The sequence below is a fragment of the Lolium perenne genome, chromosome 6 (assembly GCF_019359855.2).
Source record: "Lolium perenne isolate Kyuss_39 chromosome 6, Kyuss_2.0, whole genome shotgun sequence".
NCBI classification, from domain to species: Eukaryota; Viridiplantae; Streptophyta; class Magnoliopsida; order Poales; family Poaceae; genus Lolium; species Lolium perenne.
Window position 1 is genome coordinate 205,494,164 of NC_067249.2, and position 8,847 is coordinate 205,503,010.

An 8,847-nucleotide genomic window follows, 5' to 3' on the forward strand; every position below is an offset into this window, starting at 1 on the left:
GACAAAATCAACGCCCAGGGGCCTATTTTTCCACGAAGCTTCCAGAAGTCCGAAGACGAGACGAAGAGGGGCCACGAGGCAGCCAGAGCATAGGGCGGCGCGGCCCCTGCCCTGGCCGCACGGCCCTATGGTCTGGGCCCCTCGCGCCGCCTCTTGACCTACCCTTCCGCCTACTTAAAGCCTCTGTGACGAAACCCCCAGTACCGAGAGCCATGATACGGAAAACCTTCCAGAGACGCCGCCAACGCCGATCCCATCTCGGGGGATCCAGGAGATCGCCTCCGGCACCCTGCCGGAGAGGGAAATCATCTCCCGGAGGACTCTACGCCGCCATGGTCGCCTCCGGTGTGATGAGTGAGTAGTCTACCCCTGGACTATGGGTCCATAGCAGTAGCTAGATGGTTGTCTTCTCCCCATTGTGCTATCATTGTCGGATCTTGTGAGCTGCCTAACATGATCAAGATCATCTATCTGTAATTCTATATGTTGCGTTTGTTGGGATCCGATGAATAGAGAATACTTGTTATGTTGATTATCAAAGTTATATCTATGTGTTGTTTATGATCTTGCATGCTCTCCGTTACTAGTAGATGCTCTGGCCAAGTAGATGCTTGTAACTCCAAGAGGGAGTATTTATGCTCGATAGTGGGTTCATGCCTGCATTGACACCTGGGACAGTGACAGAAAGTTCTAAGGTTGTGTTGTGTTGTTGCCACAAGGGATAAAACATTGATGCTATGTCTAAGGATGTAGTTGTTGATTACATTACGCACCATACTTAATGCAATTGTCTGTTGCTTTGCAACTTAATACTGGAGGGGGTTCGGATGATAACCTGAAGGTGGACTTTTTAGGCATAGATGCAGTTGGATGGCGGTCTATGTACTTTGTCGTAATGCCCAATTAAATCTCACTATACTCATCATGATATGTATGTGCATGGTCATGCTCTCTTTATTTGTCAATTGCCCAACTGTAATTTGTTCACCCAACATGCTGTTTGTCTTATGGGAGAGACACCTCTAGTGAACTGTGGACCCCGGTCCAATTCTCTTTCTTGAAATACAATCTCTTGCCAATACTTGTTCTCTTGTTTTCTGCAAACAATCATCTTCCACACAATACGGTTAATCCTTTGTTACAGCAAGCCGGTGAGATTGACAACCTCAACTTTGTTTCGTTGGGGCAAAGTACTTTGGTTGTGTTGTGCAGGTTCCACGTTGGCGCCGGAATCCCTGGTGTTGCGCTGCACTACATCCCGTCGCCATCAACCTTCGACGTGCTTCTTGACTCCTACTGGTTCGATAAACCTTGGTTTCTTACTGAGAGAAACTTGCTGCTGTACGCATCACACCTTCCACTTGGGGTTCCCAACGAGCGTGTGCTTTACGCGTCATCAAGCTAAATTTCTGGCGCCGTTGCCGGGGAGATCAAGACACGCTGCAAGGGGAGTCTCCACTTCTCAATCTCTTTACTTTGTTTTTGTCTTGCTTAGTTTTATTTACTACTTTGTTTGCTGCACTAAATCAAAATACAAAAAAATTAGTTGCTAGTTTTACTTTATTTGCTATCTTGTTTGCTATATCAAAAACACAAAAAAATTAGTTTACTTGCATTTACTTTATCTAGTTTGCTTTATTTACTGTTGCTAAAATGGCCAATGCTGAAAATACTAAGTTGTGTGACTTCACAACCACAAATAATAATGATTTCTTATGCACACCTATTGCTCCACCTGCTACTACAGCAGAATTCTTTGAAATTAAACCTGCTTTACTGAATCTTGTTATGCGAGAGCAATTTTCAGTGTTAGTTCTGATGATGCTGCTGCCCATCTTAATAATTTTGTTGAACTATGTGAAATGCAAAAATATAAAGATGTAGATGGTGATATTATTAAACTAAAATTGTTCCCTTTCTCATTAAGAGGAAGAGCTAAAGATTGGTTGCTATCTCTGCCTAAGAATAGTATTGATTCATGGACTAAATGCAAGGATGCTTTTATTGGTAGATATTATCCCCCTGCTAAAATTATATCTTTGAGGAGTAGCATAATGAATTTTAAACAATTAGATACTGAACATGTTGCTCAAGCTTGGGAAAGAATGAAATCTCTGGTTAAAAATTGCCCAACCCATGGACTGACTACTTGGATGATCATCCAAACCTTCTATGCAGGACTAAATTTTTCTTCACGGAATTTATTGGATTCAGCTGCTGGAGGTACCTTTATGTCCATCACTCTTGGTGAAGCAACAAGGCTTCTTGATAATATGATGATCAATTACTCTGAATGGCACACGGAAAGAGCTCCACAAGGTAAGAAGGTAAATTCTGTCGAAGAAACCTCTTCCTTGAGTGATAAGATTGATGCTATTATGTCTATGCTTGTGAATGATAGGACTAATATTGATCCTAATAATGTTCCATTAGCTTCATTGGTTGCACAAGAAGAACATGTTGATGTAAACTTCATTAAAAATAATAATTTCAACAACAATGCTTACCTAACAATTCTAGTAACAACTATAGGCCATATCCTTATAATAATGGCAACGGCTATGGTAATTCTTATGGGAATTCTTACAACAATAATAGGAGTTCACCCCCTGTACTTGAAGCCATGCTTAAAGAATTTATTAGTACGCAAACTGCTTTTAACAAATCTGTTGAAGAAAAGCTTGGGAAAATTGATATACTTGCTTCTAAAGTCGATAGTCTTGCTGCTGATGTTGATCTTTTGAAATCAAAAGTTTTGCCTAATGAGAATCATCATAATAAAATTGTTACTACAGCAAATGCAATCCAAGTTAGAATTAATGAGAATATAAGATTAATGGCTGAACTGCGTGCTAGGTGGGATAGAGAAGAAAATGAAAAACTAGCTAAAGAGAAGAATGTAGCTAAAGTTTGGACTATTACCACCACTAGTAATGCTAATGCTACACATGTTGCTGCACCTCCTACTAATACTAATAAAAGAATTGGTGTTAGCAATGTTTCCACTTCTAATGCAAAGCGCGAAAAAGCACTGAAAGCTGCTAAAGCTGCTGAAACTGCCTGTGATAAAGCTGCTGAAATTTTTTCCAACATTGGGGATGATGATCCCATTGCTTTAGATTATAATGGTTTGAATTTTGATGATTGCCACATCTCTGAAGTTATAAAGTTCTTGCAAAAACTTGCTAAAAGTCCTAATGCTAGTGCTATAAATTTGGCCTTTACACATCATATTACAAATGCTCTCATAAAAGCTAGAGAAGAGAAAGTAGAGCGCGAAGCCTCTATTCCTAAAAAGCTAGAGGATGGTTGGGAGCCCATCATTAAGATGAAGGTTAAAGATTTTGATTGTAATGCTTTATGTGATCTTGGTGCAAGTATTTCTGTTATGCCTAAGAAAATTTATGATATGCTTGACTTGCCACCGCTGAAAAATTGTTATTTGGATGTTAATCTTGCTGATCATTCTACAAAGAAACCTTTGGGTAAAGTTGATAAAGTTTGCATTACCGTTAACAATAACCTTGTTCCCGTTGATTTTGTTGTCTTGGATATTGAATGCAATGCATCTTGTCCCATTATATTGGGAAGACCTTTTCTTCGAACTGTTGGTGCTATTATTGATATGAAGGAAGGTAATATAAAATATCAATTTCCTCTCAAGAAAGGTATGGAACACTTCCCTAGAAAGAGAATGAAGGTACCTTTTGATTCTATTATGAGAACAAATTATGATGTTGACACTTCATCTCTCGATAATACTTGATACACACTTTCTGCGCCTAGCTGAAAGGCGTTAAAGAAAAGCGCTTATGGGAGACAACCCATGTTTTTACCTACAGTACTTTGTTTTTATTTTGTGTCTTGGAAGTTGTTTACTACTGTAGCAACCTCTCCTTATCTTAGTTTTGTGTTTTGTTGTGCCAAGTAAAGCCGTTGATAGAAAAGTAAGTACTAGATTTGGATTACTGCGCAGTTCCAGATTTCTTTGCTGTCACGAATCTGAGTCCACCTCCCTGTAGGTAGCTCAGAAAATTAAGCCAATTTACGTGCATGATCCTCAGATATGTACGCAACTTTCATTCAATTTGAGCATTTTCATTTGAGCAAGTCTGGTGCCATTTTAAAATTCGTCAATACGAACTGTTCTGTTTTGACAGATTCTGCATTTTATTTCGCATTGCCTCTTTTGCTATGTTGGATGAATTTCTTTGATCCACTAATGTCCAGTAGCATTATGCAATGTCCAGAAGTGTTAAGAATGATTGTGTCACCTCTGAATATGTTAATTTTTATTGTGCACTAACCCTCTAATGAGTTGTTTCGAGTTTGGTGTGGAGGAAGTTTTCAAGGATCAAGAGAGGAGTATGATGCAACATGATCAAGGAGAGTGAAAGCTCTAAGCTTGGGGATGCCCCGGTGGTTCACCCCGGCATATATTAAGAAGACTCAAGCGTCTAAGCTTGGGGATGCCCAAGGCATCCCCTTCTTCATCGACAACATTATCAGGTTCCTCCCCTGAAACTATATTTTTATTCCATCACATCTTATGTGCTTTTTCTTGGAGCGTCGGTTTGTTTTTGTTTTTTGTTTTGTTTGAATAAAATGGATCCTAGCATTCACTTTATGGGAGAGAGACACGCTCCGCTGTAGCATATGGACAAGTATGTCCTTGGTTTCTACTCATAGTATTCATGGCGAAGTTTCTTCTTCGTTAAATTGTTATATGGTTGGAATTGGAAAATGATACATGTAGTAATTGCTATAAATGTCTTGGGTAATGTGATACTTGGCAATTGTTGTGCTCATGATTAAGCTCTTGCATCATATGCTTTGCACCCATTAATGAAGAAATACGTAGAGCATGCTAAATTTGGTTTGCATATTTGGTTTCTCTAAGGTCTAGATAATTTCTAGTATTGAGTTTGAACAACAAGGAAGACGGTGTAGAGTCTTATAATGTTTTCAATATGTCTTTTATGTGAGTTTTGCTGCACCGGTTCATCCTTGTGTTTGTTTCAAATAAGCCTTGCTAGCCTAAACCTTGTATCAAGAGGGAATACTTCTCATGCATCCAAAATACTTGAGCCAACCACTATGCCATTTGTGTCCACCATACCTACCTACTACATGGTATTTTCCGCCATTCCAAAGTATATTGCTTGAGTGCTACCTTTAAAATTCCATCATTCACCTTTGCAATATATAGCTCATGGGACAAATAGCTTAAAAACTATTGTGGTATTGAATATGTAATTATGCACTTTATCTCTTATTAAGTTGCTTGTTGTGCGATAACCATGTTCACTGGGGACGCCATCAACTATTCATTGTTGAATTTCATGTGAGTTGCTATGCATGTCCGTCTTGTCTGAAGTAAGAGCGATCTACCACCTTATGGTTAAGCATGCATATTGTTAGAGAAGAACATTGGGCCGCTAACTAAAGCCATGATCCATGGTGGAAGTTTCAGTTTTGGACATATATCCTCAATCTCAAATGAGAAAATTATTAATTGTTGTTACATGCTTATGCATAAAAGAGGAGTCCATTATCTGTTGTCTATGTTGTCCCGGTATGGATGTCTAAGTTGAAGAATAATCAATAGCGAGAAATCCAATGCGAGCTTTCTCCTTAGACCTTTGTACAGGCGGCATAGAGGTACCCCTTTGTGACACTTGGTCAAAACATGTGCATTGTGATGATCCGGTAGTCCAAGCTAATTAGGACAAGGTGCGGGCACTATTAGTACACTATGCATGAGGCTTGCAACTTATACGATATAATTTACATGATACATATGCTTTATTACTACCGTTGACAAAATTGTTTCATGTTTTCAAAATCAAAGCTCTAGCACAAATATAGCAATCGATGCTTTTCCTCTATGGAGGACCATTCTTTTACTTTCAATGTTGAGTCAGTTCACCTATTTCTCTCCATCTCAAGAAGCAAACACTTGTGTGAACTGTGCATTGATTCCTACATACTTGCTTATTGCACTTATTATATTACTCTATGTTGACAATATCCATGAGATATACATGTTACAAGTTGAAAGCAACCGCTGAAACTTAATCTTCTTTTGTGTTGCTTCAATGCCTTTACTTTGAATTATTGCTTTATGAGTTAACTCTTATGCAAGACTTATTGATGCTTGTCTTGAAGTGCTATTCATGAAAAGTCTTTGCTTTATGATTCACTTGTTTACTCATGTCATATACATTGTTTTGATCGCTGCATTCACTACATATGCTTTACAAATAGTATGATCAAGATTATGATGGCATGTCACTCCAGAAATTATCTGTGTTATCGTTTTACCTGCTCGGGACGAGCAGAACTAAGCTTGGGGATGCTGATATGTCTCCGACGTATCGATAATTTCTTATGTTCCATGCCACATTATTGATGTTATCTACATGTTTTATGCACACTTTATGTCATATTCGTGCATTTTCTGGAACTAACCTATTAACAAGATGCCGAAGTGCCAGTTGCTGTTTTCTGCTGTTTTTGGTTTCAGAAATCCTAGTAACGAAATATTCTCGGAATTGGACGAAATCAACGCCCAGGGGCCTATTTTTCCACGAAGCTTCCAGAAGTCCGAAGACGAGACGAAGAGGGGCCACGAGGCAGCCAGAGCATAGGGCGGCGCGGCCCCTGCCCTGGCCGCGCGGCCCTATGGTCTGGGCCCCTCGCGCCGCCTCTTGACCTACCCTTCCGCCTACTTAAAGCCTCCATGACGAAACCCCCAGTACCGAGAGCCACGATACGGAAAACCTTCCAGAGACGCCGCCAATGCCGATCCCATCTCGGGGGATCCAGGAGATCGCCTCCGGCACCCTGCCGGAGAGGGGAATCATCTCCCGGAGGACTCTACGCCGCCATGGTCGCCTCCGGTGTGATGAGTGAGTAGTCTACCCCTGGACTATGGGTCCATAGCAGTAGCTAGATGGTTGTCTTCTCCCCATTGTGCTATCATTGTCGGATCTTGTGAGCTGCCTAACATGATCAAGATCATCTATCTGTAATTCTATATGTTGCGTTTGTTGGGATCCGATAAATAGAGAATACTTGTTATGTTGATTATCAAAGTTATATCTATGTGTTGTTTATGATCTTGCATGCTCTCCGTTACTAGTAGATGCTCTGGCCAAGTAGATGCTTGTAACTCCAAGAGGGAGTATTTATGCTCGATAGTGGGTTCATGCCCGCATTGACACAGGACAGTGTGAGAAAGTTCTAAGGTTGTGTTGTGCTGTTGCCACTAGGGATAAAACATTGATGCTATGTCTAAGGATGTAGTTGTTGATTACATTACGCACCATACTTAATGCAATTGTCTGTTGCTTTGCAACTTAATACTGGAGGGGGTTCGGATGATAACCTGAAGGTGGACTTTTTAGGCATAGATGCAGTTGGATGGCGGTCTATGTACTTTGTCGTAATGCCCAATTAAATCTCACTATACTCATCATGATATGTATGTGCATGGTCATGCTCTCTTTATTTGTCAATTGCCCAACTGTAATTTGTTCACCCAACATGCTGTTTGTCTTATGGGAGAGACACCTCTAGTGAACTGTGGACCCCGGTCCAATTCTCTTTACTGAAATACAATCTACTGCAATACTTGTTCTACTGTTTTCTGCAAACAATCATCTTCCACACAATACGGTTAATCCTTTGTTACAGCAAGCCGGTGAGATTGACAACCTCACTGTTTCGTTGGGGCAAAGTACTTTGGTTGTGTTGTGCAGGTTCCACGTTGGCGCCGGAATCCCTGGTGTTGCGCCGCACTACATCCCGCCGCCATCAACCTTCGACGTGCTTCTTGACTCCTACTGGTTCGATAAACCTTGGTTTCTTACTGAGGGAAACTTGCTGCTGTACGCATCACACCTTCCACTTGGGGTTCCCAACGAGCGTGTGCTTTACGCGTCATCAGTTTGCTGTAGCAAATGACTTAATATCTTTATCTTCATTAGGCATAACTTTCAATTTTAAAAGATCAACATCAGCAGCAAGACTATCAACCTTAGAAGCAAGAATATCAATTTTACCAAGCTTTTCTTCAACAGATTTGTTAAAAGCAGTTTGTGTACTAATAAATTCTTTAAGCATGGCTTCAAGACCAGATGGTGCACTCCTACTATTGTTGTAAGAATTACCATAAGAATTACCATAACCATTACCATTATTAGAAGGATATGGCCTATAGTTGTTACCAAAATTAACCCTATAAGCATTGTTGTTGAAATTACTATTTTTAATGAAGTTCACAACAACATGCTCTTCTTGAGCAACCAATGAAGCTAAAGGAACATTATTAGGATCAACATTAGATCTACCATTAACAAGCATAGACATAATAACATCAATCTTATCACTCAAGGAGGAGGTTTCTTCAACAGAATTTACCCTCTTACCTTGCGGAGTCCTTTCGGTGTGCCATTCAGAGTAGTTGATCATCATATCATCAAGAAGTTTTGTTGCAGCACCCAAAGTGATGGACATAAAAGTACCTCCAGCAGCTGAATCCAATAGGTTCCTCGAAGAAAATTTTAATCCTGCATAGAAGGTTTGGATGATCATCCAAGTAGTTAGTCCATGGGTTGGGCAATTCTTTACCAAAGATTTCATTCTTTCCCATGCTTGGGCAACATGTTCATTATCCAATTGCTTAAAATTCATAATGCTACTTCTCAAAGATATAATTTTAGCAGGAGGATAATATCTACCAATGAAAGCATCTTTACATTTAGTCCATGAATCAATACTATTCTTAGGCAAAGATAGCAACCAATCTTTAACTCTTCCTCTTAAGGAGAAAGGAAACAATTT